General features: G+C 46.9%; 1 protein-coding gene and 1 long non-coding RNA gene across 2 annotated transcripts in view; both read left to right on the top strand.

Moving 5' to 3' along the window:
- The window catches only part of XKR7 (XK related 7), a 50917-nt gene that overhangs the window by 12955 nt on the left and 12041 nt on the right, over positions 1–25921 (top strand). The window lies entirely within an intron of this gene.
- Positions 3817–25921, top strand: part of LOC310847269 — a 43761-nt gene continuing 21656 nt past the window's right edge. The window contains exon 1 of the long non-coding RNA XR_014565746.1: positions 3817–3962. This is a non-coding gene — a long non-coding RNA (uncharacterized lncRNA). The remainder of the gene's footprint in view (positions 3963–25921) is intronic.

The raw sequence follows: 25921 nt of genomic DNA, 5'->3' as shown, positions 1-25921 counted from the left end.
TGGGAGTCAAGGCGTTTGAGATCCAAGGTACAACTGTACTGTTTCGCTCCTGCAGAGGTTTTAGGGAGGGCATAGTACTTCATTTCCACATAGCTCACGTCCCACAACTTCCTGCTTGTAACTTTTCCTACCACAAATATTCTGTGTTTTGTTTCTTGCACTATAACAGAGGTGGATTTGTTGTTGTTGTTTAGTCGGTTAGTCATGTCCGACACTTCGTGACCTCCTGGACCAGAGAACACCAGGCACTCCTGTCTTCCACTGCCTCCCTCAGTTTGGTCAAACTCATGCTGGTAGCTTCAAGAACACTGTCCCACCATCTCGTCCTCTGTCCTCCCCTTCTCCTTGTGCCCTCCATCTTTCCCAACATCAGGGTCTTTTCCAGGGAGTCTTCTCTTCTCATGAGGTGGCCAAAGTCTTGGAGCCTCAGCTTCAGGATCTGTCCTTCCAGTGAGCACTCAGGGCTCATTTCCTTCAGAATGGAGAGGTTTGATCTTCTTGCAGTCCATGGGACTCTCAAAAGTCTCCTCCAGCACCATAATTCAAAAGCATCCATTCTTCGGCGATCAGCCTTCTTTAGGGTCCAGCTCTCATTTCCACACATCACTACTGGGAAAACCATAGCTTTAACTATACGGACCTTTGTTGGCAAGGTGATGTCTCTGCTTTTTAAGATGCTGTCTAGGTTTGCCATCACCTTTCTCCCAAGAAGCAGGCGTCTTTTAATTTCGTGGCTGCTGTCACCATCTGCAGTGATCATGGAGCCCAAGAAAGTAAAATCTCTCCCTGCCTCCATTCTTCCCCTTCTATTTGCCAGGAGGTGATGGGCCCAGTGGCCATGATCTTAGCTTTTTTGATGTTGAGCTTCAGATCATATTTTGCGCTCTCTTCTTTCACCCTCATTAAAAGGTTCTTTAGGTGGATTTAGGGCAGTGCAACTGTTTCCCCTGCACTAGGTGCCAAGCTAAGTGGGGACACCCCAGGGGGCTACATCTATGACACAGCATGAGCGGAATAGAAGATGAGAAGCGGGGGCATGTCAGATTTTAGCCTTGTGCAGGGAACTGCTGAAATTTGAAAAACCGAAGTCTGCCCCTGCACCATAGCAAAATGCAATAGCAAACCATAGCAAATGGCAATAATGACGTTACATTGGGGAAGCGTTGCAGAACAATTGCCAAATTGGAATTTTGTGTAGACGGTCCAGTACAAATCCACCACTATTATTGTGTGCAGAATGTTGTTTTGCAGAATACACCCACACAAAAATGGGCAACTGCTTGTGAGCTGAGGATTTATTTTCTTTTCACAAGTTTGGCAAACTTAACATCTCTGTATTCTGCTCTAATGTATCTGGGACGCAGAAGCGAGATGTTACGGGATAATGCACATGGCTGTCTAAAGTGTGTGTGTGTGTGTGTGTGTGTGTGTGTAGCTAAGTCTGTGAAGTCCAGGCCCCATAATTACCCAGCTGCACCATGCCTGGCTGAGGCTGATAAGAAATGTTGTCTGAAGCACATGAAGGGCACCAGGTTGGAGGAGGCTGTTTTAACATCTGCACATTATACTTCCACATTATGGGCTTGCCCACATTTCTTCTTGTCCTGGTCCTAGGAAGCATGGGTCTGAGCAGTTTTCCACTTCCCCTGTGTTTTCTAGGCACAGGGCCAAGCTGTTTTCTGTTTGCCTCACTGCCTCCCCAGGGAAAACCTGCTCTTTACTGCTGAATCGGAGCAAACATCAGTCCGTGGAAAACCCGATAGACATTGGCTCCGATCCAGCGGTAAAGATCAGGTTTTCCTGGGGGAAAGTGGTGGGACTGGCAGAAGTCAAGATGAGTCCTAAGAACTGTAATATAAGCTGCTGCTCGTCTCCGGTCAGAGACGGGCAGTAATTTTGGTTTTGTCATCGCGCCAGGGAATAACCGTCAACCAGCTCAGCAGTGGGACTTCCGAGAATGATTAGAGGTTATAGTGGACAGCAAACTGAAACTGAGTCAACCGTGTGGCTTCAAAGAAGGGGTGAGACAACCTCGGGGAGAGGGCTGGGAGTCTGTTAACTCTTCCTAGCCATGACAGCTAAATTGAAGCTGTATGGTCAGAGACAATGTAGCTCTCTCTGTGTGTCAGGTGCTGGAGAGAAGCAGGAGATTCACATTCATCACAGTCAGGCCTTCTTGAGAGATTCCTGAGGAATCTGGTTGGCTGACCTTGGAAAGAGAAGGGGGGGGACTAGATGGGCCTCTGATCTGCTCCATCAGGACCCTCCTCCTGCCTTTGTTTTCACATTTGAATAATGGGAAAGGCCAACCAAGTACAAAGTATAATGCCTGCAGGTTCCATAGAGTGCTTGCCCACTCACTCCTTGCTTGGACACCTCCAAACAACCTGTCTTCCTGATTTGTTTGCAGGGAGATTAGACATTGCCGGCTATTCAATTAGCATTCACTCTGATTTGTTTGCAGAGAGCCTGCATGGCCATTTCATCATAGAAAGAGCTATCTTGTACTTCCCCGTCGCTTTCCTAATTGCAAAAGGGCTGATCCTTTGAGGAAGTGGGCGTGTTGCACAAACTATAAATTGTGGAGCCTCAACTTGCTGGCATGTGACCGATTCCCACCCTGAAGTCTGCAAGTGTTCCTCTTAGGTGTTGACACTGTGCTCCCACAAGATATAAAGGTAAAGGGACCCCGGACCATTAGGTCCATTCGTGGCCGACTCTGGGGTTGCGGCACTCATCTCGCTTTATTGGCCGAGGGAGCCGGCGTACAGCTTCCAGGTCATGTGGCCAGCATGACTAAGCCGCTTCTGGTGAACCAGAGCAGTGCACAGAAACGTCATTTACCTTCCCGCCGGAGTGGTACCTATTTATCTACTTGCAATTTGACGTGCTTTCAAACTGCTAGGTTGGCAGGAGCAGGGACCGAGCAACGGGAGCTCACCCCGTCGCAGGGATTCGAACCGCCGACCTTCTGATCGGCATGTCCTAGGCTCAGTCGTTTAACCCACAGCGCCACCCGCGAGGAGTAGACAAATTCATGGGGGAGGAAGCGGCTGTTGCAGGCTGCATAGAGCTGCTCAACGTTGATGGAAGTTGTAGTCTAAAACATCTGGCGGGCACCAGGTTGGCAAAGACTGTAATCACCCTCCTCATCTGCCTTTTGAAAGAGTAACGCTCCTAACCGTGTGCAGTGACATTTCAGGTGCCTGAGCCTTTTGCTGCCTCTCCACAGTTCAGAACGGTATTGCTGTTTTCTTTCTACGAATATAGCGTGCTGAAGCTCATTGTCACTTGCCTGTCCCTGCAGCCATGTGGTGTTCAGCAGTGTGGACAGAACACAAGAGGGATGAGCATGTTAAAAAAAAAAATACCGTGCCCCATGAAGTGTGTGAAAAGAGCCTGCAATTCCTCACGTAGCTTACAGTGGTAGAGCAAGGAGCGTGTCTGCAAGGGGGGCGTTCAAAGCTGCGAGGCTGGAAGCATCATGAGCAAAAAAAGAAGAGCTTGCAGAATTAGGAAAAAGGGCCATTTTGTCCAGCACCTTATCCTTACCAGGTGCCTAAGGGAAGCCTAGAATCAGGCCCTGAGTGCAACAGATCTTTCCCTGCTTATGATTCCCTGTTATAATAATAATAATTTATTATTTATACCCCGCCCATCTGGCTGGGCTTCCCCAGACACTCTTGGCGGCTTCCATCAAAATATTTAAATACCATAATGCATCAAACATTAAAAACTTCCCTAAACAGGGCTGCCTTCAGATGTCTTCTAAAAGTCTGGTAGTTGTTTATCTCTATGACATCTTGTGGGAGGGTGTTCCACAGGGCAGGCACCACCACCGAGAAGGCCCTCTGCCTGGTTCCCTGTAACTTGGCTTTTTGCAGTGAGGGAACCACCAGAAGCCCCTCGGAGCCGGACCTCAGTGTCCGGGCAGAACGATGGGGGTGGAGACGCTCCTTCAGGTATACTGGACCGAGGCCGTTTGGGGCTTTCAAGGTCAGTGCCAACATTTTGAATTGTGCTCAGAAACACTTCAACCACATGCTGCCTCCAACCTTGGACATAGTCTTTGTGGCTGGTAGCCTTTGATAGCCTCATCCAACTTCAGGGCTGTCCCATGGAATAGGGAGCAAGCTTGTTTTCTACCACTCTGGAGGGTAGGACTCGAACCCACGGCTTCAAGTTACGAGAAAGGAGATTCCGACTAAACATCAGGGAAAACTTTTCTGACGGTAAGAGCTGTTTGACAGTGGAACAGTCTTGGGAGGTTGTGAACTCTCCTTCCATGGAGGTTTTTAAACAGAGGCTGGATGGTTTTACAACAATGGCCATTTGTCATGGATGCTTTAGTTGAGCATTGCAAGGGATTGGACTAGATGGCACTTGGGAGCCCCTTCCAGCTCTACAATTCTACAATTCCACGTTTCTATGAATTTGTCCAGTCCTTTATTAAAACCATCTTAGCTCCATCACAGTTGGAGACAGCAATGCTTCTGAAAGCCAGTGAAATAAATAAATTAAAGTCTTATATATACCAAACAAACACGTACATAAATATGTGAACCACATGTCTGAAGCAGCACAGGAGGGCAGTCCTGGAGCCATTTTGGCTCCCAAACTGACCAAATGTTTTCTCTGCAAGGTCAAAGGGAAATGGAAAAGGCTCCCCATTGTCTTTTCCTTCACAAATCCTGTCTAAAGGGTATGTCTGTGTATGAATAGGGTGAGCCTATTCAGGAACTGGGTATTTGTCACTACAAAAGACTGGCCAGGCTCCCCAGGGTATCCAATCAAGTGAGCATTAACAGGTAGCGTGCCAGACAGGAGATAAACCAGGACAGGAGATAAACAACGCACTCAGATTTCTGCTGTAGACCGCCCTTTCTGTGATGTAGGTATGATGTGTCTGGGGGTGGTCTTGGCCTCCAGGGTGGGCAATTTAAAATGTCTACTTCACACCTTTGTTCTGGGTTCCTCCTCCCTCCTGCGTGTGAGGGGAGCACCCTGTTGCAACAGATCAATAAAGATCAGGCTTATGAGCTGCTTTGCTTCTCAATATTCTCTGGTTGGCCTCTGTTCTTTTCTCCGACCGATGGAGAACCTACAAAGGACTCTACAAGGGATCTTGTGTCCCCCATAAGGGAATCAGGGCAGATTTTCGTTTATTACACCAGTTGCTGGAAACCACAGGAGGCGGGAGTTGCTCTTGTGCTCAGGTCCTGATTGCAGGTTTCCCATAATGGGCATCTGGTTGGCCCTGTGAGAACAGGATGCTGAGATGGGCCATTGGCCTGATCCAGAACTGTTATTCGTATAATCTTAATCTGAATGAATAACCATCTCTTTCAAAGTGCAAGCTGCCGCAACACCCTCCGTTTGCCACAAAGCAGACAATCATGGGCTTTGAATCTGTGGGGCTTTTTTTTACATATATTTTGCCACCAGCACTTCTCACTTTACCCCAAGTGCCATTTTAAACGTTGCATTCCAGAATAGACCTGTTGAAAAAACAAAAACGTTTCGTATTCCAGCCACTGCCTGGAGATGAGCCGCACAGCGAGTGGCCAGTTAAAGACCCTCATTATTAACCTTCTTCAGAGCGATATAAATAATCCAAACCAATCCAAGCATCTCTCTCCACAGCCAGCCACGCTCTTAAGTTGTTCCAATTACAGCCACCCATTTCTTAGTGTCGGGAAGAAGAAAAGCAAGCCCCCGTTGTAACTAAATTCATTAATCATCATCTAGGATTCCCTCCCCCTCCCCCGACTTCTGCTAAAAAAAAGAGAGAGACAGAGAAAAGGTGGTGGAGGTAGAGATAAAAACCTGCAGATCTAAACCTAATTGATACGGAGTAGAATTTTTCCTAAAAAGTAATTTGGCGATATTAGTCTATAATCCTTTATTTAGAACAAGGAGAGGAAAAATGGCCTTTGGGAGGGGGGGTGGGCTGCAGCCGTTTAAATCCATTATGCATCGTGCAAAGTCAGATAATTAGACAGGCCTCCGAGTGGCAAGTCAGTCTGAATGATGTCACGTCAAAGAGCATTGATTAAAGGCTTAGAGACCTCCCCCACTTGTCTCTCCCCCACCAACACCATCATAAAACAGGCAGCTGTGGGTTTGTTAGATCACACTTGTCAGCATGCAGACCAGAGGGAAGGTGATGGCTTCAGCACTAGATTTAGGGTGGTGCAGGTGGTTTCCCCTCCCTCAGGGCTTTGAGCAAAATGATAATATTATTTATGGTGAAAATAAAAAATATTTGGCGGTTCCAAATTTTGTGTAAAGTACCAAACTCCACCCCTGAGGGGTGAGGGCAGCGGGATTAAGTGGCCAAATCCTTGGAGGGTCTTGTTTTGTTATTTTTCTGTTATTTATTTTCTTCTTGCTTTGATGTCCAACCTTTCCTTCAAAAAAACTCAGCATGGCACAGATGGGTCTCTTCTCCCGATTCCATCCTCACAACCTTGTAAATTAGGTTCAACAACAACAACAGCAAAGAATTGTAAAGCTGCAAGCTACACCCCAGGGTCAGTATAGTCCAACCTCTCATAATGCAGAAAATGAGCTTGCTCCATCTTCCATGTGACAGCCCTTCAGATATTTGAACATGGCTGTCACATCCCCCCCCCCCCACTTAGTCTCCTCTTTTCCAGGCTGTTGTTGTTGTTGTTTAGTCGTTTAGTTGTGTCCGACTCTTCGTGACCCCCTGGACCAGAGCACGCCAGGCACTCCTGTCTTCCACTGCCTCCTGCAGTTTGGTCAAACTCATGCTGGCAGCTTCGAGAACACTGCCAACCACCTCCTCCTCTGTCGTCCCCTTCTCCTTGTGCCCTCCATCTTTCCCAACATCAGGGTCTTTTCCAGGGAGTCTTCTCTTCTCATGAGATAGCCAAAGTATTGGAGCCTCAGCTTCACGATCTGTCCTTCCAGGGAGCACTCAGGGCTGATTTCCTTCAGAATGGAGAGGTTGGATCTTCTTGCAGTCCATGGGACTCTCAAGAGTCTCCTCCAGCACCAGAATTCAAAAGCATCCATTCTTCGGCGATCAGCCTTCTTTATGGTCCAGCTCTCACTTCCATACATCACTACCGGGAAAACCATGGCTTTAACTATACAGACCTTTGTTGGCAAGGTGATGTCTCTGCTTTTTAAGATGCTGTCTAGGTTTGCCATCACCTTTCTCCCAAGGAGCAGGCATCTTTTAATTTCGTGGCTGCTGTCACCATCTGCAGTGATCATGGAGCCCAAGAAAGTAAAATCTCTCACTGCCTCCATTTCTTCCCCTTCTATTTGCCAGGAGCTGATGGGAACAGTGGCCATGATCTTCGTTTTTTTGATGTTGAGCTTCAGACCATATTTTGCGCTCTCCTCTTTCACCCTCATTTTCCCAGGCTAAACATACCCAATTCCCTCAACTGTTCCTCATCAGGCTTGGTTTCCAGACTCTTCATCAAGGGTCTGGTCAAGGGTCAGAAAACCAAGACATATGAGGAACAGTTGAATGAGCTGGGTATGTTTATCCTGGAAAAGAGGAGACTGAGAGGGGATATAATAAAAAAGAATAAAGGACCCCTGACCATTAAGTCCAGTCAAGAACGACTCTGGGGTTGCGGCACTCATCTCGCTTTACTGGCTGAGGGAGCCGGCGTACAGCTTCCGGGTCATGTGACCAGCATGACTGAGCCGCTTCTGGAAACCAGAGCAGTGCATGGAAACACAGTTTACCTTCCTGCCAGAGCGGTACCTCTTTATCTACTTGCACTTTGACGTGCTTTTGAATTGCTAGGTTGGCAGGAGCAGGGACCAAGAAACGGGAGCTCACCCAGTCACGGGGATTCGAACCGCTGACCTTCTGATCGGCAAGCCCTAGGCCAGGGGTCCGCAATTTTTTTCAGCAGGGAGCCGGTCCACTGTACCTCAGACCTTGTGGGGAGGACGGACTATATTTTTTTGGGGGAAATGAACAAATTCCTATGCCCCACAAATAACCCAGAGATGCAATTTAAATAAAAGCACACATTCTACTCATGTAAAAACACGCTGATTCCTGGACTCTCTGCGGGCTGGATTTAGAAGGCGATTGGGCCGGATCTGGCCCCTGGCCTTAGTTTGCCTACCCATGCCCTAGGGTCAGTGGTTTAGACGACAGCACCACCCACATCCAGGGGGATATAATAGCCATCTTCAAATTTTGTTGTGAACTGCCCTGTGATCTACTGAGGAAAAGCATAATAATAATAATAATAATAATAATAATAATATCTAAAGAGCTGCCACATGGAAGATGGAGCAAGTTTATATATACACCCACACACCCACACCCACATATATAGGCATTTTTATTACATTTTTTAAACATATCATTTCCAACAATCATTTAACATAACTTCTTATCTTATACAATATTTTAGGCTTCCGTCAACACCTCTGAAGATTTTTCATTCTTTATCACTTATTCTGCATTTCTTAATTTCTCTATTACTCTTAATTATCATTAACTAATAATTCTCCTCATAGTCTTTCTTGCAATATTTCAAATAGTCCTCCTTACAGAGCTTCTTGCAGTCCTACTAGCGTAATCTGTTCGTCACAATTAGTTCATATATTTACTCCAGTCTTCTAAGAATCTCTGGTCCCGTATGTTTCAAATCTTTCGAGTTAATTTATCCAATTCTGCATAGCCCATTAATTTCATCCGCCATTCTTCTTTCGTCTTCTTGCTTCCATTTTTGTGCCAATAATATTCTTGCTGCCATCATTGCATATAAAAACAACTTACAATCCTGTCTATTAATGTCATCTCCTACAATGCCAAGTAAAAATCCTTCTGGTTTCTTAATAAACGTATATTTCAACATCTTTTTCATCTCCTTATATATCATTTACCAGAAGTTTTTCCACTTTTTTACATTCCCACCACATGTGATAGAAAGTTCCTTCCTTTTCTTTACATTTCCAACATTTATTACTTATTTTATACATTTTAGCAAGTTTGTTTTCTCCTGCTTTCGAGGTTAAAACCCGAACCAATGGACTCAACTTACAAGAAAGGAGATTGCGACAGAACATCATGAAGGACTTTCTGATGGCCAGAGCAGTTTGACGGTGGAAGAGACGCCCTCAGAAAATGGAGGCCTACCCTTCCTTGGAGGTTTTTAAGCAGAGCTTGGATGGCCATTTGTCTTGGACTATCCTGAGCCTCCTGCATTGCACGGCGTTGGACTAGATGACCCTTGGGTTCCCTTCCAGCTCTGACCAAGGCAGAATAGAGAGCAGCTTTTACTTCCCTCGCAGCAGTTCAGTTTTAAATTCAGAAGCATTGCACCAACAAAGAAGTCATAAGCTAGCTAAGACCGTAGTGGCTAAGCCAACAAGCAACAGTGGTCACCAGCGCTGCAATTTTTTTTAAAAGAACCAGCGTCTGATGACCCCACTGTTTATTCCAGGGAAAGCGCTCGCCATATCTGTATTATACCTTCAGCCTTTATGTTAATTGTTATAATTAAGCTCCTTAGCCTCTGCCACCCCAACCACCATCCTTAATATGGAGGCAGCAATTAGCGGCAAGGGTCTTCTCTGTGGGATTCTGTTTGATCATCAGCTTTGGAGAATTAAATACTTTTTAAAGGGTTATTTTTTGTTTGTTTTTGAGAGAGAGAGAGAGAGAGAGAGAGAGAGAGAATGATTTGATTCCTTATTGTTCATGGAGCTGAAGCGGCCTTCATCATCCCACACAATATACTGTTGCCCTGTCAGCTTATTATTATTATTTAGGGAAGCTTTTAATATTTGATGCATTACTGTATTTTAATAGTTTGTTGGAAGCTGCCCAGAGTGGCTGGGGAAGCCCAGCCAGATGGGCGGGGTATAAATAATAATAATTTATTATTATTATTATTATTATTATTATTATTATTATTATTGCTGGTGGTGGGGGTGGCAGTATTATTTTGGATTGAAACGCAAACCGTGGGATCAAACACATAGCAAAATAGGGATCCGCTTCCCTTTCTGGTGAGCTGATGGGCAATGTAATCTTCTTCAGATGCAAGCTGGGCACCTGAAAGAGAGAAGATTTGTTCCCTGCAATGAAAACAGAATTGGGGTGGGGAAGGAGAGAGAGAGAGACAGGGAGCTAGCTACCTGTTAGATCTGTGATGTGTCAGAGACCGAACTGAGAGACCACGTGCGGATTTTCCCTAGGGGCTCCTTTTATGATTTCTCTCTTTCCCAACTTTCTTGTTGGAAGATTCAGGATGAATCAAATAAAGTCCTGCTTCATAAACTGTGGAACTCACCTCCACAGGAGGCAGGGATGGTCTCCAGCATTAAAAGATTAGCCAAATTCATTGAGGGATGGCTATTGGTGGCTACTAGCTAGCATGCCTGTTGCCTTTGTCCATGGAGTTTTCTTGGCAGGGATACTGGAGCGGCTTGCCGGTTCCTGCTCCAGGTGGATCACGTTTGGTCAAAACTCTCCACTATGACCTGTTCATCTTGGGTGGCCCTGCACGGCATAGCTCACAGCTTCTCTGAGTTGTTCAAGCCCCTTCGCCATGACAAGGCAGTGATCCATGAAGGATCACCATGAAGCCTAGACAGCATCTTAAAAAGCAGAGACATCACCTTGCCGACAAAGGTCCGTGTTGCTAAAGTTGCTAAAGTTATGGTTTTCCCAGTAGTGATATATGGAAGTGAGAGCTGGACCATAAAGAAGGCTGATCGCCGAAGAATTGATGCTTTTGAATTCTGGTGCTGGAGAAGACTCTTGAGAGTCCCATGGACTGCAAGAAGATCCAACCTCTCCATTCTGAAGGAAATCAGCCCTGAGTGCTCACTGGAAGGACAGATCCTGAAGCTGAGGCTCCAGTACTTTGGCCACCTCATGAGGAGAGAAGACCCCCTGGAAAAGACCCTGATGTTGGGAAAGATGGAGGGCACAAGGAGAAGGGGACGACGACAAGATTGTTGGACAGTGTTCTCGAAGCTATGAACATGAGTTTCACCAAACTGTGGGAGGCATTGGAAGACAGGAGGGCCTGGCGTGCTCTGGTCCAGGGGGTCACGAAGAATTGGACATGACTAAACAACTAAAACAGCACTTCAGGGACGCAGGTGGCACTGTGGGTTAAAGCCTCAGCGCCTAGGACTTGCCGATTGAAAGGTCGGCGGTTCGAATCCCTGCGGCGGGGTGCGCTCCCGCTGCTCGGTCCCAGCGCCTGCCAACCTAGCAGTTCGAAAGCACCTCCGGGTGCAAGTAGATAAATAGGGACCGCTTACCAGCGGGAAGGTAAACGGCGTTTCCGTGTGCGGCTCTGGCTCGCCAGAGCAGCGATGTCACGCTGGCCACGTGACCCGGAAGTGTCTCCGGGCAGCGCTGGCCCCTGGCCTCTTAAGTGAGATGGGCGCACAACCCCAGAGTCTGTCAAGACTGGCCCGTACGGGCAGGGGTACCTTTACCTTTACCTTTACCTTAAACAACTAAACAACAACAAAGCTAGCATGATTAAGCTCTGCCTCCACAACTGGAAACCTGTGCTGGAAACTACAGGAGGGGAGAAGACTCTTGAGCTTAGACCTTCTTGAGGGGCTACCACAGGCACCTGGAGGGCACCAGGTTGGTGAAGGCTGGTCTAGGGTCCAGATATTTTCCCTTGTAGGCTATCTGATCCTGTAAGACGCTGGCAAGTCAGTGCGGTGAAACAGTTAGGGGATCGGACTAGGACCTGGGAGAGACCAGTGTTTGAATCCCCACTGGGCCTTGACGTTTCTCTGCAGGGCCCTGGCCAGTCACAGTCTCACAGTCTAACCTACCTCACAGGGTTGTTGTGAAGGTGAAAGGGAGGGCAAGCCCATATATGCCATCTTAAGCTTGCAAAATGCAAGATGGTTCTTTTAAAATTAGATTCAGACGCAATACAAACACAAGTGGGTGAGATTACAGATTTTATTCTGAACAGCAAGTAAAATATACATTACCAAACAGCACTTCAATCTGCCACTGTGGAGCCCTGAAGAAGTGACCCCCAGGTAGCCTTCGATGCACAACACTGCGGCCAACTTCTGACTGCAGTGCCCCCAAACTAGGTATTTTATAGATCTGTGTCGTTAGGGCCAGTACAGGTTCAGCTACGAGCAGCCATACATCAAAGGCTTTTACTGACCAATGCTATTTACCAACAGACCACACATCAAAGACCTTTTTACAAGGGACATAGAAAGTAATAAAACACAGATCCAGGAAGAGTTAGGTAGATAACCTTCTGTCTGGAAAGTGTGGTCTGTTTCCCTGTTCTGCATGCACACACACAATGCAAACCTATCCCATTTTTAAGACTCTTTCCACCACCTGCTGTATCACTGGGTCCACTTAATCTGCAAGAACCGAACTTGCGCTGGCTTCTGAAAGCAGCTGTGTCGACAAAGGGACCATCCTCCCTTTTTTAAATGAAAAAAGTCCACTCTTAAGAATGTTTCATCTCGTAGCAGACATTGTTGTCCTTCTTACTGAATAGCCGTGACTCATGAGCTGACTCGGCAACATTTATTATCTGAATAGGCACTTGCAAAGTAGTATGGAAGCCAGGGCAGAATCCTTGCGCATTCACAAAATGGGCTTTGTATACATGAAGGAATGGGTTTCCCAAACCCAAGACTGACTGTGCAGGCAGTTTGAAACTGCACCAAAATCCCTATTTTCCCTTAGCTAAAATCCATTAACTTGAGCTCTGAGTCAATGTATAAAGAAAAACCCGGCTGTGCTCAAAGCCTTTATCTCCTTTATCAGTTTGTGACAGCAGGGATGACCCTGACTGCACCAGCAGAACAGAGAAGACACGTCAGTGTCCTGACCACAAAAGACGCCCAGACCTAAGTCCAGGAACAACGCCAGAAGCGTGTTCTCGGAGATGATGACCTCTTCTTCCAAGATAAGAGTAGGAAGAGGAAGATCCTTTTATGGTCAGAAGTACAGGAAGGAATTCCCTTTTATGGTTAAGAATACCAGAGCAAGAACATACATGATGTCAACCTGGGTACATAGGCTGACATGGTTGGATTTATATGGGAAGGAGGGAGAGGGTTCCTGGAGGATATATATATTGCACGGAACTTCTCATTTCTTTGGACTCACCACGCAAGTGCCTTCTGCTATCCGGAGAGCAGAATAAACTCTTGGAATCAACCTCGGTGTCATTTGACTTTCTTCCTCCTGTCCCGGAGCAACGCAGACCCAGTCGGTGAACTCTAATAAGGCTACAGTCCCTTTCCACTCTCCCCTGAGTGGTGGAATGATAGCCATCTTCAAATATCTCAAGGGCTGGTGATCTTTGCTTCATCCAGTACACTGATATGAGTTTGCATGTCTTCCCAAGTGATGTGTAAGATTTTTCCAAGACACTATTGATGAAATCTTTCGAGAAGTTGGAGATGGCATTTGTAAGTGGAGACTCAGCCTGATCCACCCCATACCTGAGCAGCATCACCTTTAAAAAAACACTTCTGTGTCATTTGGACTCTCACTGCAGTCTCGGTGATCTTAGGTCAGCATTCTCCAACCTGATGCCCGCCAGATTTTTTGAACCAACAACTGTCTGCAAGTGACCAAATCGATGGCTGCCATACGTCCAGATTTTTCCGGACGTTACCAGGATTTCAAAGGCGGAATTAACATCCAGGGGGAATTTTCCAGAAGGCGGCATTTTGTCCTGGATCAATCCAAAAAAAGCTGGAAAACTTTCAGCTTTTCCAAACAAAAACCCTCAACAAATGCTACCCGAAAATCACAACAGTCTGGAAGTGGCCTAGATAGGAGAAGCTTCCTGTGGTTAGGAAGATGTGCTCTGTGCATGATTCCAGGCACTTTATTAATATTTCACATGCTCCAGGGCATAGCTTGGGCATTGAAAGGTCACATGAAGCTGCAGGTTACGCCAGCTGCTAAATTTAGCAGCTTGAGCCAAACTCTGTATTAAATCTTAAGAGTTGGTTCCCCCACCCGCTACAACCTATCTGCTAAAGCCAGAGAAACTGGCCACTGGGTTTCCAGACCTCCACATGGCAGTAATTGGGACATAATGACACTGGAAATGTGACTATTAAAATCACATTATTTGCTGACAAGGCAGGCCCTGTTCACTTGTCAACACTAGCTGGGCCCTTTCGCGATTCACAGCAGGAGAGACTTGAAACCATCTCAGGAAAAGAGAGAAAGGGGTGTGGGGGGGTGACTGAAAGTTGGCTTATTAAAGCGGGGAGGGGGAAGTTAAAGGGGTTATTATGGGCTGCTTGCAAGGTGTCCCTTTTGTGCTTGGGGAGAAAACACCTTTCACTTGCTGCACGAATCTCTTGCTAAAAGCCATCCCAAAGCCGGAAGAAAAGGCTGGAGTTGTGTGTGAGCAAGAGCTGGAGAGGGAGAAATATTTGGCAGAATTTGCACAGAATACTCTGCAGTTAGCACATGCCATTATACGGCTCTGCAGATCACAGCCCAGTGTCATAGTTTCCCTTAAGAACATGCCTCTTCTTTTTCAATTTGTTCCTGGGTTTTCCGGACCATGTTTTCCTGTTCGTTCCTCCTATAATCAATAGGACGGCACTTTTCATGTGTCTCCACCTTCAGTCCTGCCCACTCAGAACAGGGAGCCAGAGAATCAGAAAACCAGATACAATCAGAAAACTGGATGAACAGACAATTGTTTGACAAATACAAAAGGAGCTGGGACATTTCCAATGCATAATATTAAAGGCAGAAAATAAAGCTGTGATTGGAGCCATCACAACCAATCAAAACAAATGAGTGAGACACACACACACATTTAGCTCATATATCGTTGAATTGTAATTTTTATACGAGTGCCAAACAGAAGAAAACAAAATAAGCACACAGAGAAAACCGGAAGCGCACTGCTTGGAGTTGGAGAGCCAACTGGGAAAAAGATTATGCAGGGGGAGGTAAGCAAAGGAACAAAAGAAGTTTGAGAGGACCATCCACAACACAGTTCCTGGGAAAGCAAATCCTGTTCTGGAGCTATTTTAGGACTGATTCGGAAGGGGGACAAATTTTCCTTTTGGTTTTCTATGGATTGACATTTGTTCCAATTACTGTAAGCAGTAAGCAGTCGGATCCCACCTGGAGGCCTGTGGCCAGTTCTAGGCAGCACAATTTAAGAAGGATAATGATAACCTGGAAGGTGCGCAGAGGAGGGCGACCAAGATGATCAAGGGTCTGAAAACCAAGCCTGATGAGGAGCAGTTGAGGGAGTTGGGGATGTTTAGCCTGGAGAAGAGGAGGCTGGGAGGAGATAATGATGTTGTTGTTGTTGTTTAGTCGTTTAGTCATGTCCGACTCTTCGTGACCCCATGGACCAGAGCACGCCAGGCCCTCCTGTCTTCCATTGTCTCCTGCAGTTTGGTCAAGGTTGGTGGTCTCTACAAATATCTGCCACCGACAGAAATTGGGAATCATGTCGGAGCCGCACCAGCTGGCAGCTCCCATTGCCTCTGTCTTTTATGTATCCCTGACCTCCTTATTAGATTACCACCATGACCTCTACATAGGGCAGCCCTTGAAGACTGTTCATGGCATATTGTGCATTATGCTGCAGCCGCCCTCTTAGCTAGAGCCGGCTGCAGAACGCAAGTTACAGGCAGTGCTGTTTCTCTGGAAAAAGAGGTGCTGGAATTCACCATGAACACCTTCCTTGTTCTCTTGTAGTAGCAATGGCTCCCACCTGAGAGGTGCCAGAACTGAGTTCCAGTGAGTTCCTGCTGAAGGAAAGGTCAAGCTGCAGCTATTTTGCTCCTCAGCACAGACTTCCAGTTAGCTTTGTTGTTGTTGTTGTTGTTTAGTCATTTAGTCGTGTCTGACTCTTCGTGACCCCCTGGACCAGAGCACGCCAGGCACTCCTGTCTTCCACTGCCTCCCACAGTTTGGTCAAACTCATGTTTTTTTATATACTCTTTAGCACATCCCCATTCTTTTAATAATTTCTGGTCCGATTGTCCCCTTATGAATGCTGTGAGTCTTGCCATATTCATATATCCATATATTCGCTTTTGTTGTTGTTGTTTAGTCGTGTCCGACTCTTTGTGACCCCATGGACCAGAGCACGTCAGGCACTCCTGTCTTCCACTGCCTCCCACAGTTTGGTCAAACTCATGTTCGTAGCTTCGAGAACACTGTCCCACCATCTCGTCCTCTGTCGTTCCCTTCTCCTTGTGCCCTCCATCTTTCCCAACATCAGGGTCTTTTCCAGGGAGTCTTGTCTTCTCATGAGGTGGCCAAAGTCTTGGAGCCTCAGCTTCAGGATCTGTCCTTCCAGTGAGCACTCAGGGCTGATTTCCTTCAGAATGAAGAGGTTGGATCTTCTTGCAGTCCATGGGACTCTCAAGAGTCTCCTCCAGCACCAGAATTCAAAAGCATCCATTCTTTGGCGATCAGCCTTCTTTATGGTCCAGCTCTCACTTCCATACATCACTACTGGGAAAACCATAGCTTTGACTATATGGACCTTTGTCAAAACAAAAAAATTCCTTCCAGTAGCACCTTAAAGACCAACTAAGTCAGTTCTTGGTATGAGCTTTTGTGTGCATGCACACTTCTTCAGATACACTGAAGCTCATACCAAGAACTGACTTAGTTGGTCTTTAAGGTACTACTGGAAGGAATTTTTTTGTTTTGACTATGGCAGACCAACACGGCTACCTATCTGTAACTGGATATATGGACCTTTGTTGGCAAGGTGATGTCTCTACTTTTTAAGATGCTGTCTAGGTTTGTCATTGCTTTTCTCCCAAGAAGCAGGCGTCTTTTAATTTCATGGCTGCTGTCACCATCTGCAGTGATCTTGGAGCCCAAGAAAGTAAAATCTCTCACTGCCTCCATTTCTACTGAGCCCAAATCAAAGGGATGACGAATGCCTGGAAAGTCCTGTCTGGTCTGAACTTTGCAGTCCAGCAGGAACATCTCCTGCCACCTCTTCCTCTGAGGTTTGGTAGCAGAGGTCCTTCCTGCCGTTGTGGGGGTTCTTGCCTTTATGGGGGTGAGATGGGGAGCTTAAAAGAGGAGCTCGGCCTTTATAGGACTCAGCACCAGCTCCTTGCAGACCAGAAGGCCCGCCTGGGATGGAGGAAGGCTCCTCCTCCCCAAGCCATTACCTCTCTTGCTTCCCCAACGTAACCTGTGCCTTGAAAAGCAGCTGTTGAGCTTGGCATCTTCCTTGGTGGCGACGGGCATGCCCTTGGCGCATCTCATCCAGCTGCTTCCTAGAGCACTGTGCCGCTGCAGCGTTCTGGACATATTTGAATGCCTGGGAAACTGTCCAAAGCCCATTAAATCCTCAATCTCCCCCCCCCCCCATTTCTCTCTGAATATTTGAAGTCTGGGATTAACAGTGTCTGTCACATGTCAGTGTCCTTGGTAATGCAGCCGTCCAGGGCGCCAGCTGACAGCTCAAGAGCAGGGCTTGCAGGCTGCCTCAGCCGCTCTTGACCCCGCAGCGGTTTTGAACCTGCCTTGCTGGTCCTTTTCTGTGCCTTGACTCTAGGGGGGAGGCTCCCCCCCCCCTGCCTTTTGCTGCCTCCCCTTTCCACTCCACATCCCCCAGCTGCTATGGGGCTATTCTGTTGCTGAGATGTATCATCTGGGTGAGATGCCCTCAGTTGGGTGAGGTGTCATGCAAGGACATCCGCTGCGGACCATTTTTCTATCGGATGCTCAGGAGTCACAATGGGAAGTAGCTGATTGTCAGGAAAGAGAAAAGGACCTAGCAGTACAGTGAAAGGCAGTGTGGTATAATGGTTAGAGTGTTGGGCTAGGAGCTGGGAGATCAGGGTTCAAATCCCAACTCACTGGGGGTGACCTTGAGGGCCAGTCAGAGCCTTTCAGCCTAACCAACCTCACGGGGTTGTTTTGCAGGTTAAATGGGAAGAGAACCACACGCCCCCCCCTTGAGCTTGTTGGAGGGAGAAAGGCGGGAAATAATTTCCATAAATAACACAAGTCTTTTTTAGCATTCCTGACATCGATTCTGCTTCTATCGCCCTTTGCCAACCTGATACCCTCAGTTCTATTACCCTTGACAGTGATGTAGAGTGGGTAGAGCTCTGTTGGAGCAGAGTGTGCAAAAGTACCTGTTCCGAATCTCCACCTTAAAAGTGCTTTGGGATCTTGTAGGTTCCAATGTAAAATAGGAATGGAAATGGACCAAGAGGAGTTTGAAAGGATTTCTTTGAAAGGTAATATAGGTGATCTGGGGGTCTTCCGAGGCCTCCCTTCTGTCTCCTGTGAAAGGTGCAAAATATGTTCATCCGTGGGAGAATGGTGGGAGAATAGGCATTTTTTTACCATGTCAATCATTAGATCGTCAACTCGTACCTCTGTTGGCTTGAAGAAGACGCATCCTTAAAGGGGGAGAAAATGATGGATTTTGTGCCCTTTCTTATTGGGGGGTCAGTTATCTCTGGAGCCAGGATGTCAGCTCTTAGGTTCCCAGAATCACAAGTGATTTCAAGGTTACAGGGGGACTGTTTCCCACAATGCAACACGAGCAAGACAAGTCCGCTCTCATGAACCAGAGAAAAAAGTCAGGTCACTACACCATGCTGAGGACAGGGGGAAACCAGTCTTTAAAAATGTAGCAGCAGCAGCAGCAGCAGCAGCAGCTGTTATACTAGGAACATGGCCTCATCTGTGGTGGCACCCTTGCAGGTGAAATGCTCTCCTGCAGAGAGGCTTGTAGATAATTTTAGCCTATTACTCCTTTTAATCTAAGCAGTTTTGTAGCCATGAGATATTTACAGGGTTTATTTTAAAGATTCTTTTAATCTATACTAGTGTTCTCATTGTTCCTGGGACACCCTGAGAATGTATTTGAAGGGTGGGGTATAAATCCCTGCATTTAATTAGTTGTATGGGAGGAGATGATTGGTACAACAATGGCAGATAGCTTTCCTTTAAGCCTTCCTCCTCTAGTTCTTATTTCAGTTCTAGTTCCTAACAGGCACACACACAAAAAAAAAACTAGCAGCAAATTAAGCCTCTCTGTTTATCGCCTTGTTTCTTTGATCCTTTTGGATACGCAGATTACGATATGCATCTTTACAGATTAAAATTTGCAACTCAAGTTTGTGCCTGCTTTCTTGGAAGAAAGTATCACTTACTCTCTGGTAGGGCTGCAGATCTGTGCTTATGCCATAAAAAAAGTAAAGGACCCCTGAAAGTTAAGTCCAGTCACAAATGACTCTGGGGTTGCGGCGCTCATCTCGTTTTACTGGCCGAGGGAGCTGGCGTTTGTCCGCAGACAGTTTTTCCAGGTCATGTGGCCAGCATGACTCAGTCGCTTCTGGTGAACCAGAGCAGCGCACGGAAACACGTTTTACCTTCCTGCCGGAGCGGTACCTATTTATCTACTTGCACTTTGATGTGCTTTCGAACTGCTAGGTGGGCAGGAGCTGGGACTGAGCAATGGGAGCTCACCCCATCGCAGGGATTCGAACCGCCAACCTTCCGATCAGCAAGCCCTAGTCTGAGTAAAATAAAAATGTGTTGGTCAGCCAAATGCAGCCAAAACCAAACTTTAGTCGTGTATGAGATGAATCCCACATGTATATTGTTGTGTGCGACAACCCTCCATGCGTGTAAAATTGCTACATAAACACGCAGCAATTTATATGCATAATTGCTACTTAATTTCCCTCGAGGATAACTCTGGCGGAGGGGATTTGTCATGCTCGGGATCTGTCTGCTTATTTAAGGTACTTATATCCCACCTTTTATTGTATAAGCCTCACAAGGCAGCTTATAGCAAGTAATAAATACTATGCTTATCGAACGCTCAAAACAAACAGATGAATTAAAAACTAAAATAAGAAAGTAGCATAAAACCACCAGTCAATCCCTCGCGACGTTTCAAAAACAGTTTTTTAAATGCACATGCCACACAACTTGCATAAGAGTCATGTGTGAGACATGTCATCATGTTGTATGACGCCGGCCTCCTCAATTGTGGGAACAAGCTGTTCTGCCTGGACTGTAGAGACCAATAGGGGAGAGACATGTTTTGTTGCAGCTGGGGAAGATGAAGGTGTCCAGTTGTTCTGATGCAGATGCATTTCTTTTCTCTGTGGTCATTCCCAGTGGTCATCCCTCCTCAGGTCACTGCTATGGATGCACGACCTGCCTGTCTCCAGGCACTGCAGTCTTCTGACGTTCTTATGTTACATTAAAAGCGATTATGACAAACCTAGACTGCATCTTAAAAAACATCACCTTGCCAACAAAGGGCCGTATAGTTAAAGCCATGGTTTTCCCAGTAGTGATGTATGGAAGTGAGAGCTGGACCATAAAGAAGGCTGATTGCCGAAGAATTGATGCTTTTGAATTATGGTGCTGGAGGAGACTCTGGAGAGTCCCATGGACTGCAAGTAGATCCAACCTCTCCATTCTGAAGGAAATCAGCCCTGCGTGCTCACTGGAAGGACAGATCCTGAAGCTGAGGCTCCAAGACTTTGGCCACCTCATGAGAAGAAAAGACTCCCTGGGAAAGACCCTGATGTTGGGAAAGATGGAGGGCACAAGGAGAAGGGGGCGACAGAGGACAAGATGGTGGGACAGTGTTCTCAAAGCGACCAGCATGAGTTTGACCAAACTGCGGGAGGCAGTGGAAGACAGGAGTGCCTGGCGTGCTCTGATCCATGGGGTCACAAAGAGTCGGACACGACTAAACAACAACAACAAAAGCAAATATATGGATATATGAATCTGGCAAGACTCACAGCATTCATAAGGGGACAATCGGACCAGAAATTATTAAAAGAATGGGGATGTGCTAAAGAGTATATAAAAAAAATTGTTCTGGAGTAAGCTTATTGATATGTAATGAATGATGCTTTGCAGGGTTAAAGAAAAATAAAAATGGTGTAAAAAGTATAAAGATAGAAGTAATCTACATTAGACACGACAATTTAGAAAGAGTAAAAATTTTGAGGTCTTAGAACAAAGGAAGGAAGTCAATATGTGTATATGTATGTAATGACTAGATTAGAAGATATGGTTTTATTTAAGGGACGCGGGTGACGCTGTGGCTCCATGTCACACCGACTAAGGAGCCTTGACTTATGGTGGCAGGCGGGAAAATGATCCCAGCTGACTCCTGTCTTGCCGGAGGCATCCAGACCCTCTTGCGGAGAAGGCCGTTTGGCAGGCCCCCTTGGTGTCTTGGAGCTGTGGGGCTGACAAGCTCCTGCAGCCCTCTTTAGAGCTGATGTATGGGGCGAAAGTGCTGGAATAAGGTTTTTCTCCTGGCCCTGGGTGGCTAATGGAGTCAACCGGGAGCGTTTTATGGATCTGATATAAAAGCCATCCATTTGGGTGACAGGTTTACTAGGTCAGGAGGGAGCTTTATAGCCCCTCTTGCTTAATCCTTCTCCTTTCGCAGTCATCATCTCTCCCCTTTCACAAAGGCAGGAATCCCTTTCGGTACAGAAGGGGCGCAGGAAACGAGGCTCTTTCCCTCTCCTCCTCCTCCTCCCCTTTCTCTCTCTGCTTCACAAAGTGCACAGTGAAACAATTCAGCTCACCCCCAAGAGGCAGTGAAGGCTACCAACCTGGGTGGCTTTTAAAGAGGAGGAGACAAATTCATGGAGGAGGAGAGGGCGATCAATGGCTTCGGCCTCAAAGGCCCAGTATACCTGAAGGAGCATCTCCACGCCCATCGTTCTGCCCGGACACTGAGGTCCAGTGCTGAGGGCCTTCTTGCGGTTCCCTCACTGCGATATGCAAGGTTACAGGGAACCAGACAGAGGGCCTTCTTGGTGGTGGCACCCGCCCTGTGGAACGCCCTCCCACCAGATGTCAAAGAGAACAACAACTACCAGACTTTTAGAAGACATCTGAAGGCAGCCCTGTTTAGGGAAGCTTTGAATGTTTGATGCATTACTGTATTTTAATATTTTGTTGGAGGCCGCCCAGAGTGGCTAGGGAGGCCTGGCCAGATGGGCGGGGTATAAGTAATAAATTATTATTATTATTATTATTATTATTATTATTATTATTATTACATGGAACCTTCCTTACACCAATAAAGAGAGGGGGGGGGAGAGAGACTGTTTGTATGTACAATGGCACCTCGGGTTACAGATGCTTCAGGTTACAGACTCCGCTAACCCAGAAATAGTACCTTAGGTGAAGAACTTTGCTTCAGGATGAGAACAGAAATCGGATAGTGGTGGCGCAGCGGCAGCAAGGGGAGACCCCATTAGCTAAAGTGGTGCTTCAGGTTTAGAACAGTTTCAGGTTAAGAACGGACCTCCGGAACGAATTAAGTTCTTAACCTGAGGTACCACTGTATTATGCGATGCTGGACTGTGCAAGCATAGGATTGGGTTCCTAGTGGCTTCAGGGGGTGGCTAAAATTTCCCAGGCCAGAGGCATTCATATTTATATGCATATGTGCAAATTTACAAAGAATCGGTAGAATTTACATTTCACAGCATGCGAACACATTGATTTCCCCTCCAAATCACACTAGATACATTTTCCGATTCATTTGCACTGCTTCCCAGATCACGCAGAATCAGTTCAATTTATTTAACCATTACTCCCAATTAATTCCCCATGCGGATGATCTGGATCCTGCTCCGCAATCAATTTCTCTTCATTTGCCCCCCGTTTGTGGATATTGCATCATTACCCCTCCCCCTAATTAAATTAAAGTCACAACAAATCGGGTGCTCACTGAGATTTCCTGCAAGTGGTGGAGGGGTTTTGTTTTATTATTATTTTACTCTGAGACAAGGTGGCCAGTGGTGGCCTTTCTTCTTTGATAATAAGAAGGACTTAAACCAGAGAGGGAAAGCCAGGCCACCACCATTGCTCTTCCCATGTACTTGCGGTTTTAGCGCTGCAAAGCACACGACAACGACAGCTCAGCAGCGCACTTGCCTTTGCTAAAGAGTTTAAAAGAAGAAGAAGAGGTGTTTTCATCACACAGCTGATGTGTGCTGTTAGCACTTGGCTCACACACAGAGAGAGAGTCACTGACAACAGGATTTAGGCAAGAGACCCAAAAGACCCAGGGCATAGATTCCAAGGAAGTTGCCTTGTTGTTTGGTTGGTTAGTTGCATTTATATATCACCTTGCTGTGGGTTAAACCATAGAGCCTAGGGCTTGCCGATCAGAAGGTCGGCGGTTCGAATCCCCGCAATGGGTTGAGCTCCCGTTCCTCGGTCCCTGCTCCTGCCCATCTAGCAGTTCGAAAGGACGTCAGAGTGCAAGTAGATCAATAGGTACAGCTCCGGCTGGAAGGTAAACGGCGTTTCCGTGCGATGCTCTGGTTCACCAGAAGCGGCTTAGTCATGCTGGCCACATGACCTGGAAGCTGTACGCCGGCTCCCTTGGCCAATAAAGTGAGATGAGCACTGCAACCCCAGAGTCGTCCGCGACTGGACCTAATGGTCAGGGGTCCCTTTACATTCACCTTTATCTTCCAAGGATTTCAAGGTGGTCGTTCTCCTCCTCCCCATCTCATCCTCACAACAACCCTGTGAGGTAGGACAGGCTGAGAGACGGTGACTGGACCAAGGTCAAGTCACCCAGTGAGCTTCATCGCTGAGTGGGGATTTGAACCCTGCATCACACTCAGTATTGTCTACACTGACCGGCAGTGGCAATTCAGGGTTTCTGGCAGGAGACCTACTTGGAGGCGTCATCAGCGATTGAACCTGGAACCTTTTGCTTGCAAGACTCGTTTGTTGTTGTTGTTTAGTCGTTTAGTCATGTCCGACTCTTTGCAACCCCATGGACCAGAGCACGCCAGGCCCTCCTGTCTTCCACTGCCTCCCGCAGTTTGGTCAAACTCATGTTCGTAGCTTCGAGAACACTGTCCCACCATCTCGTCCTCTGTAGTCCCCTTCTCCTTGTGCCCTCCATCTTTCCCAACATCAGGGTCTTTTCCAGGGAGTCTTCTCTTCTCATGAGGTGGCCAAAGTCTTGGAGCCTCGGCTTCAGGATCTCTCCTTCCAGTGAGCACTCAGGGCTGATTTCCTTCAGAATCGATAGGTTTGATCTTCTTGCAGTCCATGGGACTCTCAAGAGTCTCCTCCAACACCAGAATTCAAAAGCATCCATTCTTCGGGCAATCAGCCTTCTTTATGGTCCAGCTCTCACTTCCATACATTACTACTGGGAAAACCATAGCTTTTACTATACGGACCTTTGTTGGCAAGGTGATGTCTCTACTTGCAAGACTCATAGTCTACCACTAAGCAATGGTGCCCAGCCCTCCTTTCGTAACACCCTTGCACCAAGTCCTTGCTCATGCACACCTCTCCTTTTCATAGCCAGACAAGTTTAGTGTCAACTGAATAATTCAAGAGCTGCTGTTTGCCAGGAGCTCCTTGGCTGTCCAGAATGGAGAGAAATTCTAGCTAGGATTGCCCCACAGAGAGGGAATGAGGACTCTGTTGGCCACAACACCCCATTGGGTTGAGTGACCTTGGGTCAAGCTTTAAAAAGTCTCGGGTTAAGAACTTACCGGTAATTCGTTCCAGAGGTCCGTTCTTAACCTGAAACTGTTCTTAACCTGAAGCACCATGGGGCCTCCCGCTGCTGCCGTGCCAGTGCCGCACGATTTCTGTTCTAATCCTGAAGCAAAGTTCTTAACCCGAGGTACTATTTCTGGGTTAGCAGTGACTGTAACCTGAAGCGTCTGTAACCCGAGGTACCACTGTATAGTGGATGCTCGGGTTGCGAACGTGATCCATGTGGGATGTACATTCGCAACCCACAGCATTCGCAACCTGCATCTGTGCATGCGCAGGTTGCGATTCAGCACTTCTGCGCATGAGCAAAGCATGATTTAGCACTTCTGCGCATGCGCAACCACTAAAACCCGGAAGTAACCCGTTCCAGTACTTCCAGGTTTCGACGGTCCATAACCCGAGAAAACACAACCTGAAGTGGCTGTACCCCGAGGTATGACTGTAAAGTCCTTCTTAAAGTATGGAACTCCATTGTTAGACTGTGGAACTCCCTTCTGGGTGGCTTTAAAAGAGGATTAGACAAATTCATGGAGGAGGAGAGGACTATTGATGGCTACTAGCCAGGACGTCTATGCTCTGCCACCACAGTTGAAGGCAGGAGTGCCAACCTGGCCCTGCGACTGTGGGTACCATTGCACTGTGGAGAGCGTATTAACTTATGGTCTGTGCGTGTGGTTTGGGAGCTGCACGGCCAGGGGAAAAACAATGCTATCCAGGGTTGTAAAGACTACAGAGAGAATAATTGGGTGCACTCTTCCCACCTTAGATCAAATCTATGCTGCCAGGTGCCATAAGAAAGCGGCAGAGATAGCGCAGGATAGTGTGCACCCCGGAAATGATCTCTTTCAGCTTCTGCCTTCTGGAAGAAGGTCCAGGGTTATAAAGACCAGACTAGCCGCCTGAGAAACAGTTTCTACGCAAATGCAATTCTGGTTCTAAACGCAGCATAAGGGGTCTCTGTAGTATAGTGTATTTTAAAATGGGGTTTCAGAGTTTTTAGGGTTTTTTGAATGTTTTATGTAGTTCTCTAGTAGTTTTATGTAGTTTCTCAATTTCATTGTTCTGCATGGGACAATGACAATAAAGATATTGTATATCGTATCGTATATCTTATACCCAGGGCCATGGGTGCCATGCAGCGTGCATGGCCCTGGCACCAAATATTTGTGGGTGCCTGGCCCCTTCATGGGGAAGGTTGTGGGTGCTTTGGCCCCAGGGAGTTGGCACCTATGGTTGGAGGCAGTGATGCTTCTGAATGCCAGTTGATGGAAACCACAAGAAGGGAAGAGTTGTTCTTGTGCTCAGATCCTGCTCGGATCCTCCTTTCCCACAGGCAGCTGGTTGGCCATTGTGAGAACAGAATGCTGGACTCGA

This window comes from Podarcis gaigeae, assembly GCF_964106915.1.
Source record: "Podarcis gaigeae genome assembly, chromosome: 6".
In the NCBI taxonomy this organism is placed as follows: domain Eukaryota; kingdom Metazoa; phylum Chordata; class Lepidosauria; order Squamata; family Lacertidae; genus Podarcis; species Podarcis gaigeae.
This window is presented reverse-complemented; position numbering and strand designations above follow the sequence as displayed.